The sequence below is a fragment of the Myotis myotis genome, unplaced genomic scaffold (genome assembly GCF_014108235.1).
Source record: "Myotis myotis isolate mMyoMyo1 unplaced genomic scaffold, mMyoMyo1.p scaffold_m19_p_19, whole genome shotgun sequence".
Lineage (NCBI taxonomy): Eukaryota > Metazoa > Chordata > Mammalia > Chiroptera > Vespertilionidae > Myotis > Myotis myotis.
The window spans coordinates 742,647-752,392 of record NW_023416323.1 but is presented as its reverse complement, the minus strand read 5'-3'; positions in this window follow the sequence as shown (position 1 = coordinate 752,392).

Sequence of the window (9,746 nt, the reverse complement as noted above, 5' to 3'; positions counted from 1 at the left end):
CTTACGGTTTAGGATGAGGGTGAAGCAAAACCTGTGAGTCAAGGTAAAGAGGAATCTTCGGCGAATACCCAGGAACGCCGGGGAAGGGACAGACAGGAGCCGGGTTTGGGAAGAACAGAACGATGGTTCCCAGACAGACCCTGAGTGAACGCCCAGTTCTGTCACTTACAACCTCAAGCCAGGCACTTCCCCTCGTAACCTCCAGGCAGAGCTCAGCTCTCCTCGCGCCTGCAAAGCCCTCCGCAACCCCCGCCCCCCACACACTCAGGCCCCCGTGGGTCCTCACTGTCGGGGAGGAGTCAGTCTTCCATTGGCTGTCCAACCCAGGAAGCAGGGCGGGGCTGTCTGGGCCATCCTGGGTCCCCAACATTGCCCGTCCCAGAGCAGGTATGCATTCAGTCCCCAATAATAGCCAGTCTGTTGAGCATTTACTATGTGTCAGGTACCACGCTCAGAGCGTCACGTGCCTATTCTCATCGCCTGTGGTCCTGTCATCTCCACTTGACAGAGAAGGAAACTGAGGCACAGACTTGCCCGAGGCCACCCAGCTGCTCAGGGCCAGGGCTGAGATGTGAACCTGCCTGCCCTGTACCCGCGATTAGTCACCTTTCTCTGTGGCCGAGACGTCAGTTAAATGACGGCAGGTGAGGAGTGACCTGTCCCTTTTGCCCCTCTCCCCAGCCAAGCCCCAGAGCAAGGCTGAGACCCAGGAGGCCCCACCCAGCCGGCCAGGCCGGGAGCCTGCGCCTGAGGCCCCCCGCGTCTCCACCAGAGGTCGCCCACCCGCCCGAATCTCCTGGTCCCTGGATGGGAAGGTCAGCAAGAGCTGGGTGCCAGGACCCTGCCCGGCAACTCGCTGCTTCAGCCTCTTAACCTCAACACCCTCCAGCCAGGTGGACGGCCAGGCTGCCACCTGCACAGGGGAGCACGGGGGCCTGGAGGAGCCCGGCCAGCTGCCCGTGCCCCTCACTGTGCCCCGTGTCTGTGCCCACGTGTGAGTGCGCGTGGCAACCACTGCCAGCCGGCCCACACAGCACGGCTCTTCACTAACCTGGCCAATGCGGAGAGCGGCTACAGCAGTGGCTCTCAGCCTTGGCTGCACATTAGAATCACCTGGGAATCTTTTTAAAATCCTGATTTCTGGGCCTCATCCTCCGGAAATTCTGTTTCTTTGTTACTAATGTTGATCAGGTGCATGTAATTGAGTAGATTCGAAACCCACGAGAACATTGTAAACATCTTGACCACGCCCTTCCTTTAGAGCCAGATCGTGGGATCTGACTCTAAAATAAAGACTCCACGTGCAGGCTGTGGCGCTGTCTCTCCATCAGAGAGGCGCGTCCCACCTAGCCCCAGCTTTATTCTCTTGTCTGTCTTCTCCATCCTTCACCGCCCACCCCCCTCAGGTTCACCCACGGCCCACAGCCCACGCTGCTCCCCAGGTGGTCTCCCCTGGGTTCCCTGGCCCCTGGCTACACAGACACCCACACTGTCTACACAGCTCCCTTCAGCACAGTCCTCACACCGCCCGCACCCGCTTTCCTGGGCAACTGCATACACTGACCTGGCCCTATTGCTAAGCCGCCGTCCCATTATCTACACCACCTTCCCTGTCTGCTTTCCACACGCCTTACCATCGTCTACACTGGCTCCTCTGGGCCGCAGAGAGCACTGCCCCCATCGTCTACACAGTCCCTTCGGCCACCAGCCCCGGGGAGCTGTATTCCCCGTGTCGTCCAGGCCGCTCCTGTGACCGCCGTCTGCATCGACACCCTACATTTCCTACCCTGGCTCTCGGAGGCACTCCCTCCACTGCCCCCAATGTTGGCTGCACTGGCTCCTCTAGGGTCTGTGTCCTCCTGTCATTGTCTACACGGATGGGCAGTGGCTACGCTGATTCCCTCACATGTGACCTACACTGGACACTCTCGATATTGTCACTGGGTCTGAGGGAGGAGGGGTGTACACTGACCGCCCCCAGCCAGCAAAACCACCGTCTCAGGGGCCTCCGTCTGACCGATCCCGTTTGGGGTGGACAAGCAGCAGGCTGACCCGCTCACCCCGGATTCTCTCCTGCAGGACTTGTCAGAGCCTTGACGATGGCCTGTGTGCCGTGCGTGTCCAAGTGCCCTGATCTCCCGGGACTCGCGAGGCAGGCCGGGGCCTGGCTGCCCAGGAGAACAAGGAGAGGGAGGCAGGTCCGGAGCTGCTCTGTGTGCTGCCTCCGCCCACGGCCAGGGCTCCCGGGGGAGGCATTGCCCCAGGCGCCTCCCAGGCCTCTCCACCTCGGGCTGTTCCTGAAATGCGCTGAGGCTTTCGTCTTCCGGCGTGAATCTCGCGTACCTTTAGGCCCCTCCGAAGGCTCCCTGTCACTGAGCTTGCGTGTCTGTTTCACCCTGACCCGCACCCCCACCCCGAGGTCTCCATCTCTGGCTATGACGACAACTGGCACCTCGGCCGTAGGGAGGCCACTCGGAACTGTGATGTCCGCAGCAACCCGGAGCCCACAGGCTATGGCTGGAGCACGAGAGTCTGCATGGACGTTTACTCTTGAGTCTGAGGGAGGAGGGCTGGGGGCCTGGACCCCTGGGTCTGAGGGAGGAGGGGCTGGGGGCCTGGACTCCTGGGTCTGAGGGAGGAGGGGCTGGGGGCCTGGACCCCTGGGTCTGAGGGAGGAGGGGCTGGGGGCCTGGACCCCTGGGTCTGAGGGAGGAGGGGCTGGGGGCCTGGACCCCTGGGTCTGAGGGAGGAGGGGCTGGGGGCCTGGACCCCTGGGTCTGAGGGAGGAGGGGCTGGGGGCCTGGACCCCTGGGTCTGAGGGAGGAGGGGCTGGGGGCCTGGACCCCTGGGTCTGAGGGAGGAGGGGCTGGGGGCCTGGACCCCTGGGTCTGAGGGAGGAGGGGCTGGGGGCCTGGACCCCTGGGACTGAGGGAGGAGGGGCTGGGGGCCTGGACGCCTGGGTCTGAGGGAGGAGGGGCTGGGGGCCTGGACGCCTGGGTCTGAGGGAGGAGGGGCTGGGGCCCTGGACCCCTGGGACTGAGGGAGGAGGGGCTGGGGGCTGGACCCCTGGGTCTAAGGGAGGAGGGGCTGGGGGCTGGACCCCTGGGTCTGAGGGAGGAGGGCTGGGGGCCTGGACGCCTGGGTCTGAGGGAGGAGGGGCTGGGGGCCTGGACGCCTGGGTCTGAGGGAGGAGGGGCTGGGGGCCTGGACGCCTGGGTCTGAGGGAGGAGGGGCTGGGGACCTGGACCCCTGGGACTGAGGGAGGAGGGGCTGGGGGCTGGACCCCTGGGTCTGAGGGAGGAGGGGCTGGGGGCTGGACCCCTGGGTCTGAGGGAGGAGGGCTGGGGGCCTGGACCCCTGGGACTGAGGGAGGAGGGGCTGGGGGCTGGGCTCCTGGGTCTGAGGGAGGAGGGGCTGGGGGCTGGACCCCTGGGTCTGAGGGAGGAGGGCTGGGGGCCTGGACTCCTGGGTCTGAGGGAGGAGGGGCTGGGGGCTGGATTCCTGGGTCTGAGGGAGGAGGGGCTGGGGGCCTGGACCCCTGGGTCTGAGGGAGGAGGGGCTGGGGCCTGGACCCCTGGGTCTGAGGGAGGAGGGGCTGGGGGCCTGGACTCCTGGGTCTGAGGGAGGAGGGGCTGGGGGCCTGGACGCCTGGGTCTGAGGGAGGAGGGGCTGGGGGCCTGGACTCCTGGGACTGAGGGAGGAGGGGCTGGGGGCTGGACTCCTGGGTCTGAGGGAGGAGGGGCTGGGGGCCTGGACACCTGGGTCTGAGGGAGGAGAGGATGCAGGAAAGTAAAAAGAAAGACGCCGGCCTGGGGCCCTGAGAGCATTTCTGTGTTGCATACACGGTGTTTAGGAGGGTTAGTCCACGTTCACTGACACGCCTGCTCGGTATGACATGGCTGCTGTGCCTGTACGTAACTCACCCAGAGTGAACCCCAAGCTCTAAGTGTGGTCAGCACTGTGGCCATGCCTGGGTTAAAGGTCAGCTGGGCCCTGGAAAACGCCTTGTTTGCCAGTCACACAGCCATGCGGGCGCCGTGCTGGCTCTCCAACGGGCACCTGACCCTTACTCTGGGCTTTGCTCAGGCACCTCATCACTCTGCCCAGTCATCTCTGACAGAGTAAGTGCTGCCCCCGTTCTCTAGATGAGCAAGTAGAGGTGCAGGGCAATCAGAAAACATGCTCAAATTCATACCGATGCTGGGTTAAAGGTAGCGGGGGGAGCAAAGGAGTAAATTTGTGTGACGTAATTTTTATTGGGTCGTTTTCTTTTCTTATTTCTCACTGATTTATTTTACTTTATTTTATTTATTTATTTAATTAATTAATTTTATTTTTATTTATTTTATTTATTTATTTTATTTTATTTTATTATTTTATTTTATTATTTTATTTTATTTTATTTTATTTTATTTATTTATTTTATTTTATTTTATTATTTTATTTTATTTTATTTTATTTATTTATTTATTTATTTTATTATTTTATTTTATTTATTTTATTTTATTTTATTTTATTTATTTATTTTATTTTATTTTATTTTATTTTATTCCTTTTTGTTAATCCTCTCCTGAGGATATATTTCCATTGACGTTTACTAAGAGTGGAAGGGATGGGGAGAGACAGTGAGAGAGAAACATCCATGTTAGACACAATGATTGGTTGTCTCCCCCAGTTACTGTGACTTGCAGAGGGGAATTGAGCCTACAACCCAGGTGTGTGCCCTTGACCGGAATCAAACCTGGAACCCTTCAGTCTGCGGCCCGAGGCTTTATCCACTGAGCCAAACTGGCTAGGGCTGGGCCTTTTTCTTTATTACAAAAATAATGTAGGACCACTCTGGCCGGTGTGGCTCCATTGGTAGAGTGTTCTTCTGTGCATCGAAAGGTCAAAGGTTCAATTCCCAGTCGGGGCCCATGCCCAGGTTGTGGGTTCGGTCTCTGCAGTTAGGATGCATGCTGGAGGCAACCGATCAATGTTTCTCTCTTTCCTTCTCCCTTCCTCTCTTTCTCTAAAAAAGCAATAAGCACACATTTTAAAAAATATATAGGACCATTGTGGAAACTTCAGACAGGTATGAACAAAAATAATATCTCACACTGGCTGGTGTGGCTCAGTTGTGAAAGCATCAGCCCACACGCCAAAGGGTCGCAGGTTTGATTCCTGGTCAAGGACACGTGCCTGGGTTCTAGGTTTGATCCCTTGGGCCCAGTCAGGGTGTGTATGGGAGACAACCAGTTGATGTGGCTCTCTCACATCAACGTTTCTCTCATGCTCTCTCTCCCTCTCCCACTCTTTCTCTTGGGCTGTTCCTGAAATGAGGAAGGAGGAGGAGGAGGAGGAGGTGGGAATCAATGGTAAAATATCCCGGGACTCCAGCTTCTAGAGCCGCCTGCATTCCTTGGCTGCAGCCCACGAGGCATAGCCTTGCTCCTTTGACGTTCTCGCTCTCTTTATGAGGGAGAAGAGACTGCCTCCCTCTTTCCTGTAGGAGGGCCCTTGTCATTCAGGACAACCTCCCATCTCAAGGTCCTTACCGTCATCACAGCTGCAAAGTCTCTTTCCCACGTGAGAGACCAATTCATGGGTCCCTGGCTTGAGGACCCGGATATCTTTGGGGACCCATTATTCTCTCTGCCACCCCCACCCGGGGTCCCTGTTCCACCGCAGAGAACCACGGCACTGCTTTACGGTGAGTTCATGCACTGACAACAAATGTCTAGTATGCCACCCACACCAGGCATCCTCTCACGCTCTGCTCTGCGCCTTGCTTCTATCACTGAGGGTTTCTGGAAATTCCGAGAGCGCCTCTTTAGCCTTTTACAGCCACATGGAACTCCACAGGGGGACGTCCAGGGCTTTTTCTACCAGGCCTCTGGGGGCGGACATTCAGATTGTTTCTACCCTTTTGTTACCATAGAGACGGTCAGTCTGGGCACAGGCTGCCTGGCCACTTGGGAGGGGCAGGCCACGCCGGGGCTGTCCAGAGGAGGCCAGGGCCCCGGGATCCAGGGGCGTCCTGCGGACTCCAACTGGGAAGCCGACTGAAGGCTGTGGCATCTCCAGGCTTCCTGGCAGCAGATGGGAGGGAGAGGGTCTGGTGTGGATCCTAGAGAAGCTGAAACACCCTGCCACCCGTCCCCCACCCCCCGCCCCTCACTGCGCTGTGTGGAGTAAGGGGGGCAGGGTTCAAGCCGATATGATCCTGCTTCTAGCTGCTGGGAGGTCCCCGAAGCCACTGTGCTGAGAATTGCCCTGGGTGAGGATGCCTGTGCTACTGAAATCTAACTTCTTTTTTTTTTTTTTTTAAATATATTTTATTGATTTTTTATAGAGAGGAAGGTAGAGGGATAGAGAGTTAGAAACATCAATGAGAGAGAAGCATCGATCAGCTGCCTACTGCACACCCCCTACTGGGGATGTGCCTGCAACCAAGGTACATGCCCTTGACCGGAATCAAACCTGGGACCCTTCAGTCCACAGGCTGACGCTCTATCCAGTGAGCCAAACTGGCTAGGGCTGAAATCTAACTTCTTAAAAAACAATGAAGTAACCCAAGAATACCACTCCTAGGTTTGGGAACAGGCCCCCAAACAAAAACTTGTTCAGAAATGCTCATAGCAGCACTATTCACAGTCGCCAAATCCATCCGTGGATCAACGGAGACACAAAATGTGGTACAGCCACACAATGCATACAACGCAGCCACAAAAGCCAAGCACTGATTCATGCTGCAACATGGAGGAGCCTGAGAACATGATGTGCATGAAAGAAGCCAGACCCCAAGGCCTCTTATTGTAGGATCCCATTCATAGGAAATGTCCAACAGTGGCAAATCCACGGAGACAGAAAAGAGATTAGTGGTTGCCAGGGCCTGGGGAATGGGGAACGGGGAGTGACTGCTTAATGGGTCCAAGGTTTGCTTTGGGTGAGATAGAAACGTTCTGGAAATAGACAGTGGTGATGGTTGCACAACATTGTGAATATGCTAAATGCCACTGAATTGCGCACCTAAAGTGGTTAATATGGTAAGTTTCATGTGTGTTTTGCCACAATAAAAAAAACAAAAACCTTAAAATTCTCATAGAAAATGTTTTGCATTTCCCCACTCTTCCTGGCAGAATTTTCAGGAACCAACTGAATTCATGAAGGGAAAGATGGGTGCATTGTTAAAGAAAAAAATATTCTGTTAAAAACTACAGGGGGCCTTGACTTACGAGTGTCCCAACTAACGAGTTTTTCGAGATACGAGCCGTCTCTCGGCCGATTTTTTGCTTTGAGTTGCGAGCTACAATTCGGGTTACGAGCCAGCTTCAGATACCCCACCGCTAGTTGGCGCAGCGAACGTCACAGTGAACACCACCACATCAGCCCAGCATCACGTGTCTCACTCGTTCACTTTTTGATTTGACATACGAGTCATTTGAGTTACGAGCTCCGTCACGGAATGAATTAAACTGTAGTACAATGACACTTGCTAATGCATGGGAAGGAGAAGGGGCCATGGGGGTAGGCATGGGCACCGCTGCCATGGGGTTTTGCTGTAGAGAGAGATTGGGCTCAACTCCAAATACAGCATGAGCAAATGGGAATCTGTAGCCTAGGAACAGGTGGGGCAGTGGATGGAAAATTACTGAGAGGGAACATCATGCATAAGAGAGGATTCTGGGTAAACGGGCCTAGCAGGCCAGAGTGATCAGACTTTACCCCGGGGATGGTGGAAGATGAGTGCTGGAGGCTAAGACCAACAAGTAGTTAGCATAATTATGTGAAATGTCCGCTGGAAGGCTAATGGACTTTGATATTCAGCAAGGGCTGAAAATCAGCATAATATTGCCCTGCTTTTGGCTGAATGGCTGAAGGCAGTCCTCTAACCTGATAATCCTTTATTGTTTACCAAACTTTACCATTGACATGCCTGTTTGCTTTGTTAAAAGGCAAATGTGTATTCTAGTAAATAAAAGCTAATGGATCTGGGCATTCAGAGGGCCTCTCCAATAGAGAGTAAGGTCTGCGCCTGGCTCCCCGTGCCTTCTAAATTTATATTTCTTGTCTAGTGTATCCGTTTGTGCGGAGCCCCTTCTCCAGACCTTGAACCTTGGCCCCAAATGGATGCGGTGTTCACAGATGAGGTACCTGATCAGATGTTGAGGGTGGGAAGTTCTCATTAACCTGACTTAGGAGGATTCTTGCTGAAATTTGGACAATGCAGAGATGAACACAGAAGTCCAAAAGTCAGAACCTAGTTAGAAAAAAGTTCAGGGGATCCTGAGTTGAGTTCGACCAATGAGAGAGTCTTTGTCAGTATATAAAAATACTAGAGGCCTGGTGTATGAAATTTGTGCACTCGGCGGGGGTGGGGGGTGTCCCCTCAGCCCAGCCTGCACCGTCCCACAGTCTGGGAGCCCCTGTGGGAGCGCACTGACCACCAGGGGGCCGCTCCAACTCCACCCCCCCATCGCCCCTCCACCACTGCTGCTCATAGCCATCCCCTCCCTCTACCTGCTGGCACCCACCTTGGCTGGCCCGGCACCTCATGCTGGCCGGCCGCCTCCCCCCCCCCCCCCCCCCCCCGCATGCCCCTAACCGGTCATTCCACCATTCAGCCGATTTGCATATTAGGCTTTTATTATATAGGATAATGATCAGGATGCTTTGAGCACCAATAGCAGAAAGCACACACCACCACCCCCCAGCCAGCCTGGCTGGGATTGAAAACAGGACACTGGTTGCCTGGTTTTCGTTCAGACGCCGTGTGTGGAGTTCAGCTCTGCCTCTCTGCTGTGTGTTGTTTTCGTCCACATATTGGCATCATCCTCAGGCTGGTGCCAAGAGAGCTCTGCATCCAGGCCTCGCAGCCAGATCTGGTCCTGGAGAAGCAGCCCACCCCACCCTGAGGGAGCTGCCCCAGCAGCCTCCCCTCAGGTCTCATTGGCCAGTGCGCCCACTGTTCAACCAATCCCTGGTCAGAAGCAGGGGACCGCCTGAGAGGCTTGGACCAATCAGGAGATGGGGAGAGAAGGGGATGAAGGCTGCGGGACAGGAGACGGAAGCCCCGAATATTAGCGGTGACTTTCTCTCTTGTTAATTGGAAGATGGATGAATTTTACCCTCTTCTTTTTGAATCTAAGTTTCTATAATAAATCTATTCTTTTTTAAAAAGTTGGAAATGGAACCAAAGTCATTCTTGGGACAGAGAGAGAAGATTCAGCAACTGAAAATCCAGAAAAAAAATGGCTTTATGCACAGCCGGGCACTGCTTACAATGGCAATAGGGCCGCGTTGGGGTCTGTGTTCAGACACCTGGACACCCGGGGCCACACCGCCCCTCCAGGTGGTTCAAAGTCGAGATTTCTCTCTCACTCCCACCTGGGGATTAGGGAAGGTGCTACGACCTCCTACTGTCTAATGTGTGTCAAGGGGACACCCCCCCCTCCCAATTTAGTGTTCCCTCTTCCTGCAACACAGAAATCTCACCTGGCACTGCCCTCCCCTCCACATAGCCTTTCTGCCCCTTAATCCTAGACCAGTGGTTCTCAACCTTCTGGCCCTTTAAATACAGTTCCTCATGTTGTGACCCAACCATCAAATTATTTTCTTTGCTACTTCATCACTGTCATGTTGCTACTGTTATGAATCGTCATGTAAATATCTGATATGCAGGATGGTCTTAGGCGACCCCTGTGAAAGGGTCGTTCGACCGCCAAAGGGGTCGCGACCCACAGGTTGAGAACCGCTGTCCTAGA